Source organism: Nycticebus coucang, chromosome 6 (assembly GCF_027406575.1).
Source record: "Nycticebus coucang isolate mNycCou1 chromosome 6, mNycCou1.pri, whole genome shotgun sequence".
NCBI lineage: Eukaryota > Metazoa > Chordata > Mammalia > Primates > Lorisidae > Nycticebus > Nycticebus coucang.
In genome coordinates this window covers 100,410,170-100,436,936 of record NC_069785.1, presented here as the reverse complement: position 1 = coordinate 100,436,936, position 26,767 = coordinate 100,410,170, and the positions used below count along the sequence as shown (strand labels likewise).

Here is a 26,767-nt window from a genome sequence, read left to right as displayed (position 1 = left end):
TCCCTGGCGAAGTCTCGCGATATCCCCCATGCAGCGTTTCTTCAAACGCTGGCGCAAGGCGCGGAGCTCCGGCCGGTGTGGTCAGGTAGGGGCTGAAAGTGGCTGATGCTTTCCGTACGCTTCTACCCTACACGGTGACTCGGCTAGCATAGGTGTCGCCGTTCAGGGCGCCCCTTTGACTGAGAGCCCGTGACGCGTAGCGGTGGAACTCCGGCCGCCTGCTTCTGGAGTCTGGGGAATGTGAGGTGAGAACAGGTGGTGAGGCGCAGGCACGACTGGATCCTTTTAGCGATGCTACACGTTTTACACCAGCCCGGCAGTAAGACGTTTTGTGCGTGCTCTTGCAGAAACATCCTGTGTCTGCACCATCTTCCGTCAACGTCCAGATATCTCTAAGAGTCTTGGCCATTTATTCCAGTATACTCCACAAGTATATAAAAACCTAATATCCCAAACATAACTTGATCTCTTCCCTCCCAAATTGCTCCCCAGACTGTGCACCCCTCTCTGTTATTACAACCAACATGGAAACTTTGATGTCTAAGTTTGATCCCTTGCTTTTCCTGGCGCCAAACAGTTGCCAAGTTCTGTACCCTGCTTTGATTCTGGCATCCATCCACTATCCTTACCCACTGCCTCCACCTCATGAGAACTCTAATTGGCATCCCCTGAGCAGTAGAAATCCAGTACTTTTCTCACTGATAACCTACCTCTAGCTGGCATCACTCCACCTTGCTATATGTAGCTGCTATAGGTTTAGTCTTCTTGAAGTACAGCCATGATCCAAAATATTCAATGGCTCCCTGTTGCCTGTAGATTAAAGGCCGTGTTTATTAATTTGGATTCAAAACTCTATTTTCTGCTGTTCACCTTCCATGGTAAGCCAGACCTTGTGAGGTAGTTCATGCATGAACTACCTATGTTTCTTGCTTGGAATACCTGTTCCTTTCTGTCATCTCTAGAAGTTGAAATTTTATCCATTCGTTAAAGTTTTACAAAGTGACATCTTCATCTAGAAATATTTTTTCCTTGTATGAATGTCCATCATACTTCTTCATGTATTCATTTATTACAACTTTCTAACCTTGAACTAAAATAATGTGCAAGTCCTTCCCCTTTGTAAAATTTAAACAGAGTTTTATCTAATTCATTTCTGCATTTTGGAGTGTATAACATTGAGCTTTGTATAAAGTAAGTGTTCAGTAAATATTGTGGAACAAATGGAACTATGAATGTTCCAAGTCATGTTTTAGGAATGAGAACCTAGCAAGAGGTTTATATGCTGGTATGAATGGGGAGATATGAAAGTCTTGGTGTTGGGTAGTAAAGGTGAGAGGTGTAAAGACCTAGGGTTACAGTCCACCAAGTTCTGTTGATTGTACGGTGCCGTAATTCTAGCATCCATCCACTCTTCTTACCCGCTGCCTCATCAAAACTCTCAACACCCCCTGAAGTCTGTTCAATAATTAAATAGTACTATCTTTAGTAACCGAGTGCATGATGGGAGAAAAAGATTGGTAGGAATCAAGGTAGGTTCCAATTCTTTGAGCTTGGAAAATCGGGACTGAAAAGGGATAGCCGTAAGGTAAACTGGTGTTCAGGCAAACATGAGCTCAGAGCTCAAATCATCTGTAAATTTTGATATGGTAGTTAAATATTCAAAAGAAAATTTCTAGGGGGTTGTTGGAAACTTAGGACTAAAGCTGAGGAAAAAGAGGCTGTGCTGAAATATGTAAATATGTGAGTCATCCAAGAAGAAACAATAGTTGAAATCATTTATGTACCAATGGTCTGTTACTTTTAAGATGGTACAACTTGAAGATTTTTGAGTTTCCAGTGGTGTCAAATTGACACGTATTTAGTAGTAGTCGTACTTTGCGTACCCTTATAACCATTCTATTTTTCTTTCAGTATACTAATCAGTCAATTACATGAGATATTCAACACTTCATTATGAAACAGCCTTTGTGTTAGATAATTTTGCCCAACTCTAAGGTAATTTTAAGTGTTTTGAGCACATTTAAGTTTAACTGGGTTGACCTATGATGTTGGTAGGTTAGGTATATTAAATACATTAAATGCAACTTAACAATATTTTCAACTTACAAATAGGCTTATTTAGATGTAACCCCATCATAAGTTAGGGAGCAACTGTATATGATCTTTTCAATGGTGAAAGTATTTATAGAGAAGAGAAGGAGGCCAAGGCCTATACTTTAAGAAATACTCATATTTAGGAGCTAAGAACAGGAAATACAAAACTTGAGAAGGAGCAGTATAATAGATGAAAAACTAAGAAAAATGCTTTCCCACATAGCATCAGGAGTGAGGGAGAATATTTGGAAAGAGAGATTGTTGTTTGACAATGCTTGATATGATGCTCAAAGGAAATGCTCACTGGAGCATTTCAGGTTTCAGATTTTCAGACTAGGGATACTCAACTGTCATTTCTTTTTGTTAAATGCATATATGGCACTTAAGAGTGCCCAGGTTTCTGAGAGTTTTTGTGAAGAACTCTAGGTATTCCAGTTAACTTTCAAATGAGATTATTTTTGCCTATGTTTTCTCATACTCTGAAAATAATCCATTTCATGCAAGGGAATTTTCTAGATAACTGACACTAGATTTTAAGCACCAAAGCTTTTTCATTGGAATTTTTTTTTTTTTTTTTAGACAGAGTCTCACTTTGTTGCCTTCTGTAGAGTGCCGTAGTGTCACAGTTCACAACAACCTCAAACTCTTGGGCTCAAGTGATTCTCTTGCCTCAGCCTCCCAAGTAGCTGGGACTGTAGGCACCCACCATAACTCCCTGCTAGTTTTTCTATTTTTAGTAGAGGTGGGGTCTTGCTGTTGCTCAGCTGGTCTGAAACTCACTGGCCTTGGCCTCCCAGAGTGCTAGGATTACAGGCGTGAGCCACTGTGCCCAGCCACGATTGGCTGCTTTTGTTTGTTTTTTTGAGACGAAGTCTTGTTCTATTGCCCAAGCTGGAGTGCAGTGGCACAGATCATAACCCACTGTAGCTGTGAACTTCTGGCTCAAGTGATCCTGCTGCTTCAGCCTCCTGAGTAGCTGAGACTCAGGTGCAAACCACTATGCCCACTATTTTTAAAATTTTTTGTTGAGACAGGGTCTCACTGTGTGGCCCAGGCTTGTCTCGAACTCCTAGCCTCAAACAATCCTTCCACCTTTGCCCCCAAAGTGCTGGGACTACAGGCATGACTTTTGGCCAAGATCGCCTTTTGATAGTTGATTTTGCTGTTTCTATTATCACTCTCCATATTGGTTATTAGTGTCTCATCTCAGTGATTCATCTTCTAGCCCTTTTATAAATTGACCTAATTTCACCTGTAATTGTTTTTTAAGTTTTTTTGAGGAATAAATGAAGTTTTTTGTAGAAAGCTCAGGTGTGAAAATGCTATATCATGAAATTTATGTGTTTGGGGTTTTCTTTTCTTTCTTTCTTGTTTTGTTTTTTGAGACGGTCTCACTCTGTTGCTCAGGCTCAAGTGGCATGGCTTCAACCTTGCTCACAGCAACCTCACATTCCTGGGCTCAAGCAATCCTCCTACCTCAGCCTCCTGAGTAGCTGGCACTACAGGTACCTTCCAGGATGCCTGGCTAATTTATCCATTTTTCAGTAGAGAGGGTCATGCTTTTGTTCAGGCTGGTCTCAAACTTCCGAGCTCAAGTGATCCTCTGCCTCGGCCTACCAGAGTGTTAGGATTACACTAGTAGTTGTAGATATTTTGTTTGACCTAGGAAGACCTACTTTTTTTAAGTTGTGGTAAAATAAATAAATATATATGAATATATCATGAAATATTCCATTTTAACCATTTTTAAGTGCACAGTAAATGACATTAAGTACATTCACACTGTTGTGCAACCATCACCACCATCCATCTCCAGAACTTTTTTCATCTCCCCCAAATGAAATTCCATATCCATTAAGCAATAACTCTCTATTCTCCTCTCCCCCCAAACCTCTAGCAAGCACCATTCTCCTTTCTGTCTGATTGAGTTTGACTACTCTAGGCACTTTGTGTGAGTGGAATCATACAGTATACGTCTTTGTGACTGTCTTATTTCACTTGGCATAAAGTTGTCACAGTTCATCCACATTGTCATGAATCAGAATTTTCTTCCTTTTTAAGGCTGAGTAATATTCCATCGTATGTTTTACCATATTTTGTTGCCATCTATCCGCTGATGGACACTCAGTTGCTTCCTCCTTTTGGCTGTTGTGAATAATGCTTCTGTGAACATATACCTAGAAATGGATTTGCTGGGTCATATAGTAATTCTACTAATTTTTTTAGGAACCACCATAGTGTTTTCTAGAGCAGCTGTGCCATTTTATATTCCACCAGCAGTGCCAAATTATCCATAAGTTTAAATTTTAGTTTGACTCAGTGATCTGGAGGCAAAGCACACCAGCAGAAGGTCCTGGGGAATCCTGTCTTCAAAAGAGCTCTGTTTTCAGTGGATGTTTGTGATCTTGGACAATAGCCATGTTAAAGATGGTAAAACCAAAGATCACGAGGTTGTGTAATTTATCCAAGGGCACACCTGGTAAATGGCAGTGTAGGGCTTGTGGTACTTCAGAAAGCTTTGTTTTTTCCTCGGTGAAATACTTTTCTCCTTCTCGTTTCCTATTCCCAAATCTTAAGTCACATTAGACAAGTTGTTATTCCTTATGCCTGCTGAGTACATGTCTTAATGTCCCTTGCTCTTGTTAGTCTTTCAAACTAGAATGCCCCTTCTCCCATCTTCACATGATTCTGCTCACACTCAAAGCTCCTCTAAATCCATGAAGCCTCTCCTGATTTCCCCCAAATAAAGTCAACCATTCTCTCCTCTGTGTGTCTCCAACATTATGTTTGTGTCTTCTTAGTTGCAAACGTCAGAACCCAGTATAGCTAGTATAAGTAGAAAGGGATTTACTAAAGGATGTGAGGTAACAGTTCTTTGAGGAGATGAGTGGTTCAGAGGCCATGTAGCTAGGAATATCTTCGGAACCCCAGGTCACACTTGCAGAATATACCAGGAGAGATCCCACTGCCACATAGTCCAGACAGACTGGCTCCGTGGTTGCTGCAGACCCCTAGAGCGCAATTCCCCTGAAGCTCACTTGCCAACAGTGAAAAAGCACCTGTTTCCTCACAGTGCTCACCTTGAAAAGAATCTCTTGAAGGTATGTCTCATAGGCAGAACCCAAGTTATGTGGGCAGTCCCTGGATAAAAGGAAGGCTAGGTGAATGAGCTTCTAGATTCTTCCTTGGAGAAGCAGGACGAATAAGGTAGCAAATTCTCTATAAACAGAAAAAAAGGCATTTAGAATATGCTGAGCAGCCAGGAAACATGACTAACCTTCTACACCCTAGTTTATCACATCACGCTTTTTGCCTTGTGTTACAGTTTGTTATGTACATAAAAATCACAACGTGGAAGCATTGGAAGGGATTGTCTGGTTGAGTTTTTTTGTTTTTAACTGATGTACCAGGAAATGAAGTGACTTCTCCAACATCATGAAACTCATCAATGGCAGAATTGGAACTATATAACCTTTAGGCATTCTAAATTGATTTAACGGATTTTTTTGAGTTCCTGTTATATATGCCAAGCATAATCCTAGGCCCTGAAAAAATCAGTGAATTAAGGATAAAAGCCCTGCCCTCATGGAGCTTACCTTCTACTGGGGAGATAGACATGTCTATGAAAAAATATTAAACGGAGGAAGGTACTGAGGATAATGACTGATACTTTGGATAGTATCATCAGGGAATGTCTCAGTGTATAGTTTTCATCTCAGCCCATTTGCTGTTAAGAGGAAGTCCCTCATACTCCTCCCTCCCAGTAATGTAAAAATCACATATTTTTAATATCCATGGCTATCATAAGTGAGTAAAGGAATCTTTCTTGCTTCTGGGACAAGTCAGATATAGATGAGTTTGTAGTTTTTAGACTGCCCAATGATAAAATTGAACTTCTGTGTTGATGGCTTGAGTTGGAATTACACACTCAAACTGTTCTTCTATCTTTTTGTATTGTGTTATTCAAACCACCTTTCCCTTATCATCTACTCCTCCACAAAAACACTGACTGTCCTCCCCAGAGCCAAAGATCTGTATGAAAATTAAATCAATAAACTAATAAGTAAAAAAATGTACTCTCATTCACTTTTTCTGATGCAGGCAAATATCATGTTTTCCTGCCCTGATTTTATCTTCAGCAAAGTGGGAATAATTATCCATGCTACATCTTGCTTCGTAATGTTTTTGTGAGAATTACTGCATACATAAAATATACTTTAGGCTCATTAAAAAGATGTTATATGAATGCTAATAATTAGAGTTATCATAAGTTGCATAAATGTTTACTCTTCAAGAAGACATTTCAGGTTACGTGAGGCATTGGTTTAGATCACATCTGTACTGAGCCTTTAATTACATGGACTTGTTTTGACCACTGATCACAAAATCCTAATCAAGTTTACCTCAGTGTCATCGTGCCACAAAAATCTCTTGTAGGGGACTTTTGACAGGCAAAGTGCGAGAATAAGTGAACTAGTTAAGAGTTTGTTTGCCACTGAGTATTATTATTTATCATAGAAGCCAATTGATATTGTTGAAAAAATCACAGAAGAAAGAAAAAAAATTTTCAGGTGAAAAAGCTGTGAATTGAGCTTCATGGATTGGACTAAGGTTTTTTTCCATTTCTTAAATCTGTGATTGCGAAACAAAGATATTTTCTCTTCTTTTTCCTAATGTTTGTTTTCCATGTATAAAAGGTGGTATAAACTGTGTTCTAAGTGGGAGTGATTTGGTCTCAAATTGCACAATGTCTGCCTATTCTTACTCCATATGACAGGACCCATCCAAGGCCAAATGACAGCTCTAATCCTTAGTACCCTTCCTTAGTTTTTTGTGGCTGGTTTTTCTTATGCCCCATTGGCTTGTCATACTTCAGTGTTTTGGTGCTATCTACCTCTTCAGAAAATATGCATGTTACATACATTTAGAAGGAACCTTGGAAATGTGCAGAGAGCCTGAGAGAGTTGTCCAGAGCTTACTCTGAACTACTCCTTCCCCTATACCACATGTTTCCTCTCCTCTGGGTAATTTTCTAGAATCTCTTTCAGCGAAATGATAACCATAGTTCAAGTCTTCAGAAGCATTTTTTTCTAAGCACTCAAAAGGGGCATGAGTAACTCAGCATCCTTATCTGAGGATGAACTTTTGCTATCTTCCTCATTTTAAGAGGGCAGTTCTTTGGGTCTCAGTCCAAGGTTTTTTGTTTTGTTTTGTTTTGTTTTTGAGATCGTCTCACTATGTCGCCCTAGGTAGAGTGCCATGGCATCACAGCTCACAGCAACCTCAAACCTTTGGGCTTAAGCGATTCTCTTGCCTCAGCCTCCCAAGTAGCTGGGACTACAAGCACCCACCACATCGCCTGGCTATTTTTTTGTTGCAGTTGTCATTGTTTAGCAGGCCCTGGCTGGGTTTGAACTCGCCAGCCTCGGTGTATGTGGCTGGCACCATAACCACTGTGCTACGAGTGCTGAGCCAGTCCAAGGGTCTTGATCAGGAGTTCGAGACAAAAAAACTGAGGCTTCACCATTAATTCTCTTGACTTTCCAACCCCATACCTATGGTTTACCTCTTTTTGCCTCTTTTTGGTTTTGGTCTTCCAGTCTCTTGCTGCTACGCACCCTCTTTGGTCATGTGCACCCTCTGCTTTTGCATGCTGCTCCTGCAGTTACTCCTTCTCCTCTGTCTGCAGCTCTCCTTCTTTACTGGCTGCTGCCACCCCCATGCTTGCTCAAGTTTATTCAGCCTTCAAACAAAACTGATACCCTGCCCTCAATCCTGTGTCCTTTCCTTACAGTCTTGGATCTTGCTTTCCAAGGTGGGTTCTTTACACACCTGCAGTTTATACTGTCTACCTTCTCTGTTCATTCCAGTCAGGTTTCTGCCCTCAAGCACTCCATGGAAACCACTCTGGCAAAGTTCACCAGGGAAAGGTGACCTAAGACCACATCTAAGACCCTGTGTAAAGTTTTCAGTGTACTTTGTATCTGTGCAGCATGTGAAGTTTTTGTTTTTTTTTTGTAGAGACAGAGTCTCACTTTATTGCCCTCGGTAGAGCACCGTGGCGTCACACAGCTCACAGCAACCTCCAATTCCTGGGCTCAGGCAATTCTCTTGCCTCAGCCTCCCAAGTAGCTGGGACTACAGGCGCCGCATGTGAAGTTTTATCTCCTCCTTCCTTTAAACCTTCTTCTCACTTTGTTTCTGAGTTTCTGATAATTCTCCTCTGCTCTGATGTGCTGTTTCCATATTGTTCTGTATTTTATGTGATAGACCATCAGATGCAGCCACAAGAGGAGACACAGGAGAGGCTCAGAAATACCAAGTTTATTACACTCACAGATCCTGGAAACAGAAGGTATAGCCCACCACACAGAACCACATGGGAAACGGGTGGTCAGGAGGCAGAAGACAGGTGTCAGGGCATTAGGCCAGAGCCTTTATTGCAGTGGTTCTCAACCTTCCTAATGCCACGGCCTGATCCACAGGTTGAGAACTACTACTTTATTGGGATTTCCTCTAGGGAAAGGCAGGCAGGGCAGGATGAACAATTTAGGATTGGCTAGCTTGAATAATTTCAGAGGGCTTGAAACTACAGGGATGCCCCTAGTTGCCTAGTACCTGGCCTTGGGATGATTGAGACAGAAATCTTGTCTCCTAGCGTGTACCAGGCGACAATAGGGGCCGGTTGATCTGTGTGTTTCTTGATCTGTCAGCTTGTATATCAAAGGCATGCACCTGGCTGGGCCCTTTGTTATCTCTAAGAGTTGGCTAGCCCAGGGACAAGTAGTCTCTGCCTCATCAGAAAGGTTTTTTAGACATCAAAACATCATAATATACAGAAAATTAAACGTATATTTATGTAAGTGTGTATACATAAGCATAAATATATGCAATATACTTCTCTATGTCTGTCTCCTTGGCTGACTTCTCATTCTTCTGCTTACCCCTTAAAAGGTGATGTCCCCGGGCGGCGCCTGTGGCTCAGTCGGTAAGGCGCCAGCCCCATATACCGAGGGTGGCGGGTTCAAACCCAGCCCCGGCCAAACTGCAACCAAAAAATAGCCGGGCGTTGTGGCGGGCGCCTGTAGTCCCAGCTACTCGGGAGGCTGAGGCAAGAGAATCGCTTAAGCCCAGGAGTTGGAGGTTGCTGTGAGCTGTGTGAGGCCACGGCACTCTACCGAGGGCCATACAAAAAAAAAAAAAAAAAGGTGATGTCCCCATGACCCTGTCTGTCCTCTCGTTGTGTTGCCTGTGCAGCTGTCTCTTGTGGCTTCACCTTCCATTTCTGTGCTGATGACTCAACATTGGATATCTGTAGCCATTGTCACATCTGCGCTCTAGACTCACACATATTCCTGCATGCTAGAAATTTCCATCTGGATACCTAACAGGCATCTGCAGCATGTGTCTAAACATGAGTGCATCTGTCTTCCTGAATCTAATCTGCTTCTATTTTCATGTTCAAAAAATCCTGCCTCCTATTTACTGACTCCTCGACCTCTCTTACCCCATACACCCAGTCCCTCCCCAAGTCCTGTGGACTTCAGCTTCCCATCTTCTCTTCTGTTTATCTATTCCCCTTCTTCCCTTCATGTCATTCTCTGAGTTCTGGACCTTATCACTTCTCGCATAAACCATGGTGATAGCCTGTGTCCAACCTTGCTTCTCTGAGAACTTTCTCTACCCCACTCATGGAGTAGGTGAGCAGGGTGGAGAAGGATGAAATAAACAGAACTGATAATAACATAACCAATTCCTATGTATCAGCTCAGAGTAGGTTCTTTCTAAAATACAGACTAGATTACATTTAGTTGTTGATCCATCCACCTTTCAGTGATTCCTAAGTGGAATTCCTTTTAGGATGGTCCAGGCTTCTTAGATGGAATGCACAGCCCATTAATATTTAGCTCTGTCCTATCTGTTCAGTCTCATCTCCTGCCATTCTCCCTAAATGATCCAGATCTATACCCATGTCAAACTGTTTAAAGTTCTTGGAAGACGTCATGCTGTTTTGTACATAAGCTGTCCCTTGTATTTGCAGTGCCCTCCCCACTGTTGTCTACCTGGTAACGCTCAGCCTGTTACATCATCTTCAGCTGGTCTTCTGTAGTGCACCCACCACTTGTCCCTACCTCCAAGTAGAACTGATTATTTCTTCCTTTATATCTTTCGCATATCTAGTCATACATTTATCATAATGAATTGTAGTTTGTTTACATCCACTGAAATCATAATCTCCTTGCGGGTACGCCTGTATCTTTCATATATTTAGCAATTAGTATAGAGTTTGGCAGCTGATAGAGTGGGTGCTCCATTCATATTTATTGATCTGCCTTTCTCACTTGTTTAATAGTTGACTAATCTTTTCCCACTTCCTTCCTCCTCAGTAAATGTTCAACCATACATAAAGACTCAGTCCATCTCCTGTGCATAATGTTTGTTCCCTGTATATCCATTTATCAATAAGCATTCACATTATTTAATCTGTTTTGATGTCCATCTTCCCTGCAGGAGTCCAAAGGGACCACATGTGATGTCTCTGTATCTCCAGCATCAGGCAGTGAAGTGACATTTGTGAACATATGAACACGGACTCAGAGTTGCTGATTTCTAAGGACTCTGCCAAGTCTAAAACTGTATGATTGTGGGTTCTGAAAATTGTGACATAATCTAGAAGTTTTCTCTGAGCAGATGGTCAGAAAAGTTAAAGCACCAATTTAACAGTTGGCAAATTTAAAGGTAAACATTTAAGAAAGTGAATCAGAATGAAGGTGAATCCTCCAAAAGGGTTGAGAACATTAGCAAAATTATGTGTAAGTAGTCCCAGGAGCCCTCTTTGCACCTGTGCTGAGTTCCACATGTTCCCTCCAATAACACATGTGCCTTGAGAACTTCTCAAAAAGGTGTTTCATAACTTCCCTATGACTAAGCCCCCACTGGTGAAAAATGTGCTCCAAGTACATTATTTCTCTGCAGCAAAATTACTTTTGTTTCCTTTAGCATTTCGCTTTAACTCGTTCATTTTTGTTGACTACACACAAAGTAATTTATTCAGTATTTTATTTCTCTTCATGTAGAGCTCTAAGAAAAAAACCCCAGAATCTTAGGATTGTTTGCTTTTGCTGTGCAGTATATATATATATTTTTTCAGACTAGGCTTTGGTCTGTTGCCTCAGCTGGAATGCAGTGACATCAGTGCAACCTCAAACTGCTGGGCTCAAGCAATCTTCCTGCCTCAGCCTCCCAAGTAGCAGGGACTCCAGGCCTGTGCCACCACACCAGTTAATTTTTGTATTTTTCGTAGAGATGGGGTCTTGCTGTTGTCCAGCCTGGTATTGAACTCCTGGCGTCAAGTGATTCTCCCACCTTGACCTTTGAAAGTGCTGGGATTACAGGTGTGAGCCACCACGCCTAGCCCCAAAATATTTCTAGGATTAGTGTTAGATGAGTGGGCAGAATTAAAAAAAAAAATGTGGGACACAAATCCTAAAATCTAACTGAAGAGTGAACCAGAAGATAGCTATGATGCAATGTATACATTATGTAAAATAGTTCATTTTAACTTGAGAGGGTGCAGGAAAAGGTCATTCCAACTGTGTATGTGTATAGAAAAGACTCAGGGTGAAGGAAAAATTAGAAGAAAGTGAAATTAACCTAGAGAAATTTACTGAAGAAGGTGATTCTGCAACAGGCACATACACAAAGCACACATGCATACAATATATAGATTGCCAAAGATGAGAGCTTGTGAGGAATGTGGATTCTGGATGTGGGGGATGGAAACTGGACATTCTTCTATTGAATACTCTACAGAGAAGAGAAAGACTCCAAGGCTGCTCCATTTCCCTGCAAGCAACTTACACCTTCCCCCCCACCCCCGGCAGTTTTGGCCAGGGCTGGGTGTGAACCTGCCACCTCTGGCATATGGGGCTGGTGCCCTACTCTTCTGAGCCACAGGCGCTGCCCGCAAGCAACTTACAGAGTTCTTTGCCAGTCCTCTCCCAAGTCCCCTCAAGGAGCCCCTGTGTGATCACACCCCACTCATATTTGGGACCCTTGTGAGCTGTGCTCCTCACTCCCCTCCTCAGATGAGAGCATTTTCCACTTAGACCAGTGGTTCTCAACCTTCCTAATGCTGAGGCCCTTTAATACAGTTCCTGTGGGTCACGACCCACAGGCTGATAACCGCTGAGTTAGACGTTGTTGAATGTTGATTCTGTTTCCCCCCTGGCAGGTCAGAGTCTCCTTCTTTGGTAGGTAGGTAGAGAGCTTTAACATTTGGGAGGAAAGGGCATTGTGTGACTTTGGCCAGGACACTTCCTTGCGGCTCAGCTTCCTGATTTCTAAAATGAGATTATGATTATTTTCTACAGCCTAGATTGTAAGCACAAATAAATGTTAGCTCCTCACTCTTTTCCAAACCACATTAAAACAATCTGACTTGGCTGCTTTGACTAGGAAGAGATTCTGGTCCAAATATCTTGTCACTGAACTGTGCAAGCGGCCATTTAAAATGTGAACATGCCAGGCCCTGGGCAGAGCTTTGTATCTGTACACATATTTTCACATTTTATCCTCACAACAACCCACCTAGGTTAAAATCCTTCTTTTACAAATGAGGCTTAGGAATGATAGGTAACTTGCTCTGCCTTCCAAGTAGCTTCTGTCCATCTCTTCTCTGCACTTGTGTGTGTGTGCGTGCCTCTCACACACACACCTGGTTCAGAGTTCTTGAGAAAGGACAGGAATCCCTGGTGTTACAAACAACAACCATAGCCCAGTGCTCTTGAAAGGTCAGGACAACGCGCAGAAGCACATGAGCTTTCTCCACCCCCATCCCACCCCATCTGAGTTTAATTACCTGAACCTGTAGCATGATCCAGTGCCCAAGCCTCAGCTGAAAACATCCAGAAATCCAGAGTTGCTTGTTGTCAGGGCCGGTCGTGGTGGCTCATGCCTGTAATCCTAGCACTCTAGGAGGCTTAGGCGGATGAACAGCTTGAGGTCATGAGTTCGAGACCAGCCCGAGCAAAAACTGAGAGCCTGTCTTTACTAAAAAGAAAAACTGAGGCAAGAAGATTGCTTGAGCCGAAGTTGGAGGTTGCTGTGATGCCACAGCACTCTACCCAAGGCAATAACTTGAGACTCTATCTCAAAAAAAAAAAAGAATTGGCTTATTTTAACCAAGCTCATGATGTTCTCAGTAAACCAGATGATAGTTTATTAATTTACAAAGGAGGAATACACCTTCCCTTTGAATGGACTATTTCCTTCCCCTCAGTGACCCAGGGAGCCCCTTTCCTCATACCCAGGCATCCAAGTGCTGCTAGGGGCTGTGCACTCTGGCTGTTTACATCTGCATCCCCAGCACAGGCTCTGGAACTCGGTGATCAATAAATATTGGCAAAGGGAAGTGAATTTTGACAGAGATAGGGCTTGTTTATTTGGGGCCATTTTTAGTCAACAGGAGCTGGAGAGATTTTTACCCACATACTAGGTTAGTCAAAGGCTGCTTCTGAGCCTCAGGATCTACACAGACACTGCATGGCAAGATTGGTGAAGAGGCCATTTTTTTTTTTTTAACATGGCTAACTTCATTATAAAGGAATTTCATCTCAACAGATTTACCTAGCAAGATCACACTTGACTTCATCATGTGAGTTCTCTTTTCCTTTACATTTGAAATGAACACTATAAAGGATTCTACTATGCCACAAGTAATAATAGCACACACACCTATAACTGTCCACTGCCTGGCCTAAAATAGATTCTTCAGTAAAAGAACAGTGCTGTCATTTACCAAGTTGAATGGAAAGCAAGGATTAGAACTGAAGATAAAAAAAAACAATCATGAGTCAGTGGAGTCCAATTTAGCTTTGATGGTAATGTAAGACACATAATTAGGTCCATTTCCAGGGAAAATTATATTGTTTGAGAAGGAAGTGTGCTATCTATTTGTCAGAGCCCTGGTGATAAGATCACTTGTGATAAAAAACTGCTTCTCAGGCCCCACAAAATAGGCCTCCCCTTTCCTTGGGCCTTCTCAAATCATCTGCTGATCTAGATACTTCTCTAACAGTACCCAAACTCTCTTGGCAACTCAGTTCTCCTGCCATAGGCAGGAAGAGTCTGTGGTCTGAGGAGCCCTTACTCAGAATTCTTGGCTGCCGTGATGTCACTCTCTGGGTCAGTGTGCCCAGGACTCTGCCCATGACCTCTCCCTCCACATGCTCTTCAAGTGTGGCTGTGTCTATGGCTGGGGCTTCACCCAGCACCTGGTGCTGCAGCCCTTGCCCATCAGTTGCACTGTATAACCCTCACGGTGCTTCACAGCAGTGCATTCTGTATGATGACCCTCTCCCACCCCATCTGACACCCTAGGTCTCTTCATCCTGCCATGTTCAGATCAGTTTAACATTAATTGTGTGCATGTGGCAAGCATCTTCTGTAAGATACAAAGGTTCTATAACATTTAAGTGAATGTTCCTCTATTTGTAGTTTTAATTTTTACTCTCCTGTAATTACTGAAATCCCTAAAATCTGTATTTTTTAAAATTTTTATTTATTTATTTATTTTTTCTGAGACAGAGATTCACTTGTCTCCCCTTGGTAGAGTGCTGTGGCATCACAGCTCACAGCAACCTCAAACTGTTGGGCTCAAGAGACTCTATTGCCTCAGCCTCCCAAGTAACTGGTACTACAGGCACTCGCCACAATGCCTGGCTGGTTTTTTTTTTTTTTTTTTACTGTAATTGTCGTTGTTTAGCAGGCCCAGGCTGGGCTCAAAAACGCCAGCTCCAGTGTTATGTGGCTGGCGCCATAACCACTGAGCTATAGGCACCATCCATGAAATCCCTGAAGTCTTAACTGTCAGCTACTGTTCTTCTCTATCTCTGCTTATTCATTACTATGGTTTCAGTTTCATAGAGATAATTTTCAAACATACATGTCTAGATCCATGTCTTACCTGTCTCATTCATTGTATGAATTTGAATGTCTTTGGCTCCTTAAAATAAGCATCTTACGGTAGCTCTGATTCCTGGATTTCCAAGACGCAAACATAAATGGGAGGTGTTTCGCATTGATCAGTATATGTAAACTCACCCACAAAGGCTAAGGGAGCTCAGAGGCCGAAGAGGGAGGCTAACAGATTGTTTCTCAGAAAAGGACATTTAATAGGGACTTATAAGAGCTGTCTCAGCACCATTTAATAGGGACTTGTAAGAGATGTCTCAGCGCCATAAGATGGTAGATCTCACCTGTCCTCCAGAAATTATTTATGACTAAAGTTGGTCATGCCTCAGACTTTTTTTCAAGACTCATGGCCACTGTGGAGGTTAGATAAGCCTCCCCATAGATATGAGGGTTTATCTATGCTACAGGCATTGTTTAAAGATCTTACTGTAGAATACCTTGGCTGTGGGGGTCAAACATTGGTCATCACGGCAGTTGTGCTTCCAGATGGCCTCACTTGTGCCATTCCACAGGCTGTTACCTGCAGGGAGACACTTTGATAAGTTGCAGTGTATCAGTAGTATTTAAAATGCTTACAAACAACTATGGATAATTCTTCTGTTTCTTTATGTACTTTTTTTTTTTTTCTTGAGACAGTCTCACCGTGTCATCCTTGATAGAGGGCTGTGGCGTCACAGCTCACAGCAACCTCCAACTCTTGGGCTTAAGCGATTCTCTTGCCTCAGCCTCCCAAGTAGCTGTAACTACAGGCACCCACCACAATGCCCGGCTATTTTTGGTTGCAGTTGTCCTTGTTTAGCTGACCCGGGCAAGGCTCAAACCCGCCACCCATGGTGTATGTGGCTGGCACCGTAACCACTGTGCTACAGGTGCTGAGCCTGTACTTTCTTTTCTAATCAGATAAAAAAGTAAGAGAGGAAAGAAGCAGTATGATCAATTTGCTGTCATCTCTGCCAGCAGCACTCAGCCAATCCCCCAAGATTTCTCAGACCCCTTCTCTTTAGATCTTCCTTCCATACAGCCTGGCTGTGAAAGTAGCTGAGAAGTGTCTAGATTGTTTCCCTGCTGCCTTTGCAAAAGAAAGTTCTGTTTAGGCCCTGAGCTGCCTGGGAAAGGGACCATATTTTATTTTATTATTATTATTTTTTATTAAATCATAGCTGTGTACATTAATGCAGTCATGGGGTACAATGTGCTGGTTTTATATACAATTTGAAATATTTTCATCACACTGGTTAACATAGCCTTCATGGCATTTTCTTAGTTATTATGTTAAGGCATTTATATTCTACATTTAGTAAGTTTCACATGTACCCTTGTAAGATGCAGGGACCATATTTTATTAATTTCTGCATCTTCAGAGTACTTCACACAGTGTGTAAAGTGTGGGCTGAAATAATGGAATATTGTACAGTTGTAAAAAGGAAGCTCTTTTTGTTCTGTTACACAGTGATCCCCAAGATAAGCTGAATGAAAAAAGGCCAACTTTAGAACTGTGTATATACTATAGAATACTACCATTTAGGTAAGGAAGGAGAAAGGAATTTTTAATCTTTGGAGGGATGTTTAAGTCCCCAGGAAAGGGAACTGTGTGGCTGGGGAGAAAGGTGACAAGGAGACTTTTATCCTCTTATAGTTTTGGAACTTTAAACCCCGTAAACGTTTTACTGCTAAAAAAAAAGTTTAATTTAAAAAACATATGGTGAAATTATCTGAAATATCCAGAATAGGCAAAACCATAGAGACGTAAAGCAAATTTAGTGGTAGCCAAGGGCTAAGCGGAAGAGGGATTGGGGTGTGACTACTTAATTAGGTAAGAAGCTTCCTTTTGGGATGATAAAAATATTCTGGAACTGGAGAGTGGTGATGGCTACACAAGCCTGTGAATGTACTAGATGCCACTGAATGTACTGAATGCCACTTCAGAATGGCTAAAATGGTGAATTTTATCACAAATTATGCTATATAAATATATATAGTATGTCTTTTTGAACTCATGAATAAATGAATGAAATGCCTGTTACGTTTACAAATTGCAATGAGATCTCTTCTGCTTTGTGGATTTTTTTTTTTTTTTTTAAGAGATGGGGTTGGCCAGGCTTGGTGGCTCCCTAGCACTCTGGGAGGCCGAAGCAAAATGGTTGCTTGAGCTTATGAGTCCGAGCCCAGCAAGAGTGAAATCCCGTCTCTGTAAAACATAGAAAAAATTAGCTGGGCATTGTGTTGGGCTCCTGTAGTCTCAGCTACTTGGGAGGCTGAAACAGGAAGATCATTTGAGCCCAGGACTTTGAGGTTGCTGTAAGCTGTGATAATGCCACGGCACTGTAGCCTGGGTGACAGAGTAAGACTCTGTCTCCAAAAAAATTAATCAATTAATGTAAAAAGAGACAAGGTCTCACTCTGGAGTGCAGTAGGGGAATCACAGCTCACTGCAACCTCAAACTCCTGGGCTCAAGTGATCCTTCCACCTTAGCCTCCCAAAGTATTAGGATTATAGGCATGAGCCACTTCACTGCCCTTGTGAAGTTTTTTAATGGAAAATGCCAAACATATACAAAATTGAATCGCATAATAAACTACCATTTAATCTACCATTTAGCTTCCACAATTAGGAACTCATGGCCAATGTAATATCTGACTCCATTTATAGCTGACCCACTTCTCCACACCTACTGGATTATTTTGTAATAACTGTAGATATTTTAACATGAATCTCTAAAAACTAAGGACTCTTTTATGAAATTTACTTAAAATAAATTATCACATATAAAAAAATTGTTATTCCTTAATATCATTGAACAGTGTTCACATTTCACAGATCACCTCACAAACATCCTTTTAGAGTTGACTTATTGCCTTGTGATTTTAAAGAGACTGAACTAGTTTTCCCAGAACTGACCTAGCAAATTCATTTTCAGCCATCATGACATCTTGAGGAAGTTAGTTTCTTATCTGAAGACGACTGAAGTTGGACAAGATGCTCTTAAAGTTCCATTGGTGTTCAAACGTTTTCTGAAGAGTTTTTGAGGAACATCTTCGCCTGGCTGTGGCCCATGTTGTTGGGTGGCAGTAGAGCTCAGTCATGAAATGCCAGTGAGCCTGCTGAAATCCTAACCTAAGAGCTCCCAGTTTATCCCAGGACTCATCAAGAGGAACCTCTCCATTCTTCCCATTAGCATTAGTATCTTAACATTTCCCCCACCTTTAATAAAGTTGTTCTTTTTCTCGAGAGCCTCCTTAGTAAAATTCAGTTTTTCATGTTGTCCAAACCAGTATCATAGGTATCACAGCCCTCCCAAATGAGTTGGGGACAATGGGATAGGAGTGGACTTCACTGGTTAGAGCTAATGCTTAAAGAAATGGTGACGTTTCACTCTTTTTTGCCTCTCCATTTTTTCTTCTGTTTTGTGTTTATAATGCTCTTACTGACCCAGATAGTATGTATGTGTTTCTAGGCATCCTGTTACAAGGTTGACTTGATTCTTTTGTTTTCCTCTGTCTCCACATTTTAAAGAATTTTCCCCCATCAAACTGGCCAGTTGTCTCAGCCTATAGCTCCGTGTTGCCTCCCAGGCGTTCCAAGCTCCAGCACAATGGCCCTCTTAAGTTTATTCTTACTCCTTCCATTTCCCTTTCAGTTTTACCAACTCCCAATGCCAAGTTTGCTGCACCCTCTAACATGACCACTAGTGTATCTGCTGGAAAATCAAACCCAGAAATGGGCTGGAGGGCCCACTGCTCTTCAGGAAACAGTGCCTCTCTTGCTTAATAATAATAGCTTCTTTTGTGCCTTTATCTAATCCTCACCACAGCCTTCAAGAGCAGGTACCAATATTGCCCATTTTACAAAGGGAACTGGAGGCACAGGGACATTAGAAAATATGTCTCAGGTTAATAAGTAGGGGATCCTGCATAAAAAAGCCAGACAGCTTGCTCACTCTGTCACTAAACCCCCCCCTCCCCCCAGTAGTTTTAGTGTTTATAGAGATCACCACCTCAGGGTGGCGCCTGTGGCTCAGTCGGTAAGGCGCCGGCCCCATATACCGAGGGTGGCGGGTTCAAACCCGGCCCCTGCTGAACTGCAACCAAAAAATAGCTGGGCGTTGTGGCTGGCGCCTGTAGTCCCAGCTACTCGGGAGGCTGAGGCAAGAGAATCGCTTAAGCCCAGGAGTTGGAGGTTGCTGTGAGCTGTGCGATGCCATGGCACTGTACTGAGGGCCATAAGATGAGACTCTGTCTCTACAAAAAAAAAAAAAAAAAGAGATCACCGCCTCAGAGGGGAGACAGTCACCTGAGATCAGGCAGAGCTGTTCCTCATAGTTCACATTGGTTCTAGGTAACAGCATCCCTTATTTCAGCATTTCTGAAAATGTGTTCTCCAGAAAACTACTAAGTTTTCACTAGTAATAAATTTATCTAATTTAGAAAATATATTACACTATATTCCTTTGTTGGAATTTCCTACGTCTGCACTGAACACATTAAAGGTTCTAAAAACAAAACATGCAGTAAAGAAACTTATTTCACTTTGTTCAGCACAGAATTTCCCAAAGCTATGGAGCACAGAACCTTTCTCTTCTCCATAACACTTGTTGACATCCATAGAAACACTGCTTTTTGTAAACTTTGTAAAGATAAACAAGGATTGTTTCAAAAATTGTGTTTTCTGAAACAAATTTCTAAACAAGCCTTACTGGCTTCATTAAAGGAAGAAGCTTATGACTCTTTAGCAAAATGGCATTCATCTGCCTCTTGCCAAAACCATTTTGACCCCTTGTACTCTGGGATGGTTGGGAGAGGGGTGGTCATGTCACAGTTGTGCCACATGTAGGCGTGGGGGCCCAATGGAGCAATCCAAATCAAATGGGAATGAACCCCATCCCCGGCTCCATTTGGCTAGCTTCGATCAGAAGGGCCCCAAGGTGAAATTTCAGCTCTGACAACTATAGTTGGTATCCAATGTCTTCCTCTGTAAACACTGACCTCAGATTTGGTAGATATAAGCTTCCCAATTTATTTCCATGAAATGACCCAGCTTGATCTAAAGGTAGAATACCATGTCACCAGCTATCTATAGTCATTTCCTCATTAATACCTGGCCAAGGATACCTGGTTCATTTGTTCTAAATTAAGACTACATCTGATTGTCATCCCTCAGCTGTGGGGAGGCAGCTAGGGGACAGAGCTGCCAGAATGTGGGATCATCCAAGGCCGTTGGCAATGGAGGTGGCACTAAGAGGCAGTAAACAGGCCCTGCATGGAGGATGCTGGAGGAGGAAGGGCCAAATGCACAGAAGCAGCAGCTCACAGGAGTCTTGGGGCCCAGTGGGTCTAGGAGGGTTGATAAAAGGAGCGCCTGGACCAAGTGCTCAGCCTGGTTAGGAGCCTTCACCTTCATCGTCCCAGATAGCTGGGTTAGCCACTCCTTGCCAATGGAACACTCAGTTCTTTCCCAAATGTATCTTTCATAGGCATCACTCCAGGCACCTATTAAACATGCAGATTGCCATATCTCAACCCAGAAGCACTGAATCAGAATGTTTAATAAATCCCCTGAGCGATTCATTTGATGAGACAAGTTTGGGGAAACACGGCTTACTCTAGTTGTTCAAGGACTCTTCCTCAGTACTAATGAACTCAGTCCACTCCTCCTAGTACTTTTGCCTCATCTTTTTTTTTTTTTTTTTCTTTGAGACAGGGTCTTGATCTGTTGCTCAGGCTAGAGTGCAGTGGCATCATCATAGCTCCCTGCAAGCTCAAACTCCTGGGCTCAAGCAGTCCTCCTGTCTCAGCCTTCCAAGCAGCTGGGACTACAGGTATGTGCCACAATGCCTGGCTTCTTTTTAAATTTTTTTTTTTTAAGAGATGGAGTCTCACTATGTTGCCCAGGCTGGTCTCAAGGTCCCTGCCTCAAGCAGTCCACCTCAGCCTCCCAAAGTGCTGGGATTGTATTGTAAGTCTTACTTTTTATTCCTAACTCTACACAGTCTCCAAAACAAAAAGGTAAACTTAGCATGCCTGTGTTTTCTGGGTATGTTTAAAAACTTTTTTTGGTTTAGGATAATGGAAAAGTTTAGTGGTGAATGTTGCACAATAATGTGTATATACTTAAAGATATTTAAAAATGATTAAAATCTTAAGTATTATGTACATTTTACAATTAAAAAAAAAAAAAAACCTGTTCTGGAGACATTATACCCAAGAACCAACTGAGAAAGGCATTTACAGAATGATAAACCAGTATAATTAAGCACATGAATTTAAAGGGATACTTGAATAAAGTAGGTCGAACAGACGGTTTTTGTAATGGTTTTGAAAATCAGTAGATTGCAGAATTATGCAAATAGAAGAAAAGCCCTGTGCCAAGAGAACAATACATGGTATGTACTAGAAAGCAAATTTCTAAAAGGAAGAGTCTATTAGGAGGCAACCCTCAGAGCACTGAGCAAGCTGGATGCGGGAGGGGATAAGAAACCGCAAAGATAATGCTGAAAGCAGACTGTGAGGGGCAAACCAGCCTCTTGTTTTGTGGGAGTAGAGAGGTATTTTCTTGATTCAGAGTGATTTTCTGAACACTATTTTAGTGTTGTGACTCTAAAGTAATAGGAAACTCCCAGAGAACTCTAAGGAGCAAGCAGTTGGAGAGACAGTGAGAGGGCCTCTCACTGGTGAGTTAGTTCTAGGCTCACAGCCAGACCATGGATCTCTGCCCTCCATGGGGCTGAAAAGGAGCCGCTATGGGCCGTGGAGCAGTCATTAGGTCTTACGAGAGCTCTGCACATGGAGTTAGAGTGGACAAAGCCAAAAGTCCACTTGGAAGCTGAGGTGAAACTGGTAGTTTCCAGGAAAGGTATTACCAGGTGGACTCAGATTTGTAGGGAGATATCACTTAGAACTAGTGGATCAGCTGAGCTTTGCTGGAAGCAAAGATTCTAGGAACCAGGACAATTGAGGCCTCCCAGATGGGGCTGGGGAAGAGAGTAGGAGTGAGGCCGGGTGCCTAATGGGCTAACCATGCCAGCCAAGCCATCTGCAGCTAGTCTGGCGCGTAGTAGGCGTTCAGTAAATATTTGCTATGTTGAATGAATTAAAAACTTGTTTCTATTTTGTTTTAATTGCTGTTTGTTTGAGACAAGGTCTCACTGTGTCACCCAGGCAAGAGTGCAGCATGGTGATCATAGCTCACTGTGACTTCCAGCTCTTGGGCTTAACAACTGATCCTCCTGCCTCAGCCTCCTGAGTAGCTGGCACTACAAGTGTGCCCCACCACAGCTGGTTAATTTTTTTAGAGACTGGCTCTTGCTATGTTGCCTAGGCTGGTTTTGAACTCCTGGCCTCAATCCATCCTTTTGCCTTGATCACCCAAAGTGCTGGGATTACAGGTGTGAGCCACTGTGCATTCCCTTTTTTTTGTTTTTGTAGAGATAGAGTTTCACTTTATCGCCCTCAGTAGAGCGCCATGGTGTCACACAGCTCACAGCAACCTCCAACTCCTGCGCTTAGGCAATTCTCTTGCCTCAGCCTCCAGAGTAGCTGGGACTACAGGTGCCCGCCACAACACCTGGCTAATTTTTTGTTGTTGTTGTAGTTTGTCCAGGGCCGGGTTTGAACCCACTACCCTCAGTATATGGGGCTGGCGCCTTACCCACTGAGCCACAGGTGCTGCCTCCCTGTTTGGTTTTGTTTGCTCTTAGTTTACTGGCAAAGTTTACTGTCACTTTTTAAGCTGATATTTGATTCAGCTATATCAAGCTCGATGGGGGTTGATCCACACCTAAAACAGGTTGGCCCCCCCGGAAATTAATGGCTATTCTTTCATCTTCACAGGCTCCCTGTCCTCCCCTGGTGATTTCTTCAATATCTTCCTCAACCCCACCTGTTTGTTCAACATCCTCTTCCTGGGTTCAACTACTGACTTGCTGATGGCTCCCACGTCTCTGGACGTCTCCTCTTTGCATCTCAGCATGTCTGACATGGGCTCATCTCACCCTCCTGGACTCCACACGTCCTTGAGAAGTTTTGCCCTCTGCCCAACATCCCAGTGGGAAGCCTCAGCACTCCATGGGACTCCACCCTCTTCTTAACTTACTCTTAGTGTTGTTGAGTCCACCTCAGGCACAGCTCTGAAGTCTGTCCCCATCTGCCTAGACCCAACATATCCTTGCTATTCCAGGCACCTCTTTGTTCTGGGGCTGCCAGTCAGAGGCAAATAATCCACAGAATTTTTGCCAAGGCAAAAGGATAGATTGAGCCCAGAGATGGACCTGCCTGGGCAACATAGCAAGACCCAGTCTCTAAAAAAATCGGAGGCAAATAATCGCTCAGAGAAAGCTAGCAGGCTTCAGAGTCAATCCCTCTTCCATGGTGCTCACGAAGGCATTGCACCTCCTTGGCTGCACGGATTCCTTGGATTTCTCAGTTCTTCTCTAGAGCCCTAACACTCATGAAAGCCCAGCCAGTGAACTAGGATCTGTTCTTTTTTGTTCCCACTAGTTCTGAACTCCTGGGCTCTGATCTCTCTGGATCTACTTTTCCTTGGGTGCTTTGAGCCTTAGGGCAGTGGTTGTCAACCTTGGCTGCATGTTGGAATCAGGGGAGTTTAAAGAGTCACTGCTGCTGGGCACCACCCAGACTAGTTAGGTTATGTCATTCTCTTTGGAGGCAGGGCTTGGCTTTGGTATTTTGTCAAGGCTCCCTTGGGTGATCTCAGTGTTCAACCATGGTTGAGAACTACAGTTTAGAGCATATAGTTCCACTCTCTGGGCCTAGATCTTCAGGGTTTTACCCACTCTCCAGCTCTCCCGACTGGCCCTTTGAAGTTCTCCAGGAATAACTTAATTTGGGATGCCTCTACCATGTTCTTAGCTGTCTCTCATCCAACAATTGATACATCTACTCTGGGCCTGGGATTGAGAAACAAATGTCACTACATGCTTACAGTGGGCATCTGTTGTTTTGGCCACCACCCAGTATTTTATTTACTTGATTTTCCTCCGGATGTCTGCCCCAGTCGTACACCCTGCCTGTACCCTCTGTGGGAAGGTGCTCCATGCCTCATCCCAGGGCTGCACATGACCAGACTGAGTCAATCAAGGCATCCCTTTCCCCCAGTCACTGCCATGAGCTCAGGAATGGGCTTGTGCCCCAAGGTAGGTCAGTCAGACAAAGCAACACTCTATTCTGAGACTTTGGTTTGACCTACTTAGGAATTTCCTAGACTTACTGTGAGAGTAAAGTCCAGAAGAGAGCTTAGCTGAGCATGGAGCCCACACAGAACAAGAATAATCCAGGGAGGACCCTGCGCTTGAAGACCTCAGTCTAGTGGAGGAGACTCACCTGTTGATACAACCAAGAGGAACAGCGAGGGTGCTAAGCAGCAGTGCGACCTGGATGCGGATGGGGCCCTGGCGGTTGGCTGGGCTTCTTATGTGGTCATTTCTGGTTTTGCCTCTTACAGTTGAATTCTCCTCAGGGATAGCCAGCAGGTTCAAGGTCTCTCCTCAAGACTACTGGGTTTGGTTGTCCTCACTCAGCAGCTGTGCTTCCCAAGTCCCTGTACTGCAGAGGCTCCCACCTTCCTGGGGGAATGTCTCACTCAGATCTTCCTAGCAAGCTTCTCCTGCTTCCAGTTTCTGTCATTTAAGAACATTCTCCTTACACCCTCCTACTTCAAAACCTGCACGAGCTCCCTGTGGCTCTCAGAATCAGATCCGAACTCCTTAACGTGACCCCCAAGGTCTTCCACAGTGTGGCCCCATTTCCCTTTTGTCCCCAGCCACTTCCTGCCACACACTTGGAGCCAACCACATGGACACTCTTGTTATTCCCTGAGTCATGCCCTTTGATGCTCCTGTGCCTTAGCCTGTGCTGGTCTATTTGCTGGAAATGGCCTTCCCTCTGCAAGTCCTGTAGGACCCAGATCACATGTTCCCTTTTTGAAACTTTGTACAGGCAGAGTCAGCATCTAGTACTTCATTCACACCTTGGTTACATTATATTTTGCTCATTGTTTGAGGACACAGACTGACTCAGATAGGTGCTCACTTAAGATTAAATAAATGGGCTGGGCATGGTAGCTCACACCTGTAATCTCAACACTTTGGGAGGGTGAGGTAGGAGGATCACTTGAGACCAGCAACATAGCAAGACTCCATCTCTAAAAAAAAAAAAAATTTTAAACATGGATGAGTGGTATCAAAATCACTGGAGGTATCTGGGACAGACAGACTTAGGAAAGCCCAGGATGGGGAAGGCAGAGAACAGCAGGGACTACTAGAAATTGTTTATAGCTCACCTTTCTGAGAGAAGGTCCTTGACTAGATTGGAAATAGAAGGGACTGGAGCTGAAGTCCCATATTGACCTTGGGTCAACTTAAAGAGACAGCCCCTCGGGTGCCATGCAGAGGGATCCTGTGGCTTGGAGAGCTCTGGATAAGGCCTGGTCTGGCAAGAAGTGCATGAATTGTTTCCATGGCGGTGCAGAGTTTCAGAACCTTCAGATTGACTCTGCTAAATTGTAAAATGTTGGTTACATTAGTACCATTACTACTGTATTCAATCACAATAAAAGAATAAAAATTTTGCCCTAGTTCCACCATTAACAGCCAGCAATAAAAACATCTATAATATATTGAGAATGTATTATACCAGGGAAGGAGCTAAGCATTATATCACAGGTATCATCTCTTTTTAACAGTCTCCACTTTACGGATGGGAGAACTGAGGGTAAGACAGGCTAAAAACTTGCCTAAGGTCACAGCAGCAGTCAGTGGTAGAGTCAGGGGCTTAAGGCAGGTCTGTCTGACTCCAACACTTGTGATTTTACCCTGCATTTCCTTGTCGCAACCCTAACGGCCTGCAGGAAGGAACCAGGCGTGACACAGATTAGAAGTACAAGCTTGCGGGAGGCAGGCTAACTTTAATTGCGGGGTAGCCCTGCAATTAGCTGTTGCGAGCCCCCTCCGAAGGTTATACACGACAGGTGTGGAGAGTTAAGGTAATTAGGTACGAGGGCTGCATGCATAAGGATTGCTGCGTGCTCTCCTCACGTGCTCTTTCCTAGCGTGTTCCTTCCCCATAACCCTCATGAAGAACTACGAAGCATTAGTGTTTAACACATGCTTACTAGGGACTGATATTATCTCATTCCAACATTGAGTGACTTGGGGGATTTTCCCTAAGTCACAAAACATCTCTAGGCTTGCCAGGAGACTGTCCTGTTTTCAGCGTTTCCTTTTAATGTGATAAGAATCAGTAACTGTCCTTTGCAAGCATGGTGTCCATTCCTCTACATTTCCTAACAGATCAAACTTGTCCATATGCACTATTAACCTTTAAGTGATTACATCACAGCTATGATTTGCAGGGGTCCTCAAACTACAACCCGCGGGCCACATGAGGCAGTGTGATTGTATTTGTTCCCGTTTTGTTTTTTTACTTCAAAATAAGATGTGCAGTGTGCATAGGAATTTGTTCATGGTTTTTTTTTAAACTATAGTCTGGCCCTCCAACGGTCTGAGGGACAGTAAACTGACCCCCTGTTTAAAAAGTTTGAGGACCCCTGATTTGAGTTTTCACAAACTTCACATCACATCCCCATGCACGTCCAAGCCATCTCCATGTCCTGCTGCGTCTGCCTCCCAGAATCTATTCCCTCACTCACAGCCCACTTCCCTTCACTTTACCCTTATCTTGTGTC

At 43.1% G+C, this 26,767-nt stretch overlaps 1 long non-coding RNA gene across 3 annotated transcripts; it reads left to right on the top strand.

Moving 5' to 3' along the window:
- Positions 1-30: 30 nt before the first annotated feature.
- LOC128588140 (uncharacterized) lies at positions 31-26,767 on the top strand. 3 transcript variants are annotated; one of them, XR_008380720.1, is made up of 4 exons: positions 43-85; positions 10,606-10,730; positions 20,768-20,885; positions 22,897-26,767. It is a non-coding gene; the product is annotated as an uncharacterized LOC128588140 (long non-coding RNA). The 3 variants fall into 3 exon arrangements; XR_008380719.1 differs by having other exon boundaries at positions 43-245; XR_008380721.1 differs by lacking the exon at positions 10,606-10,730 and having other exon boundaries at positions 31-85.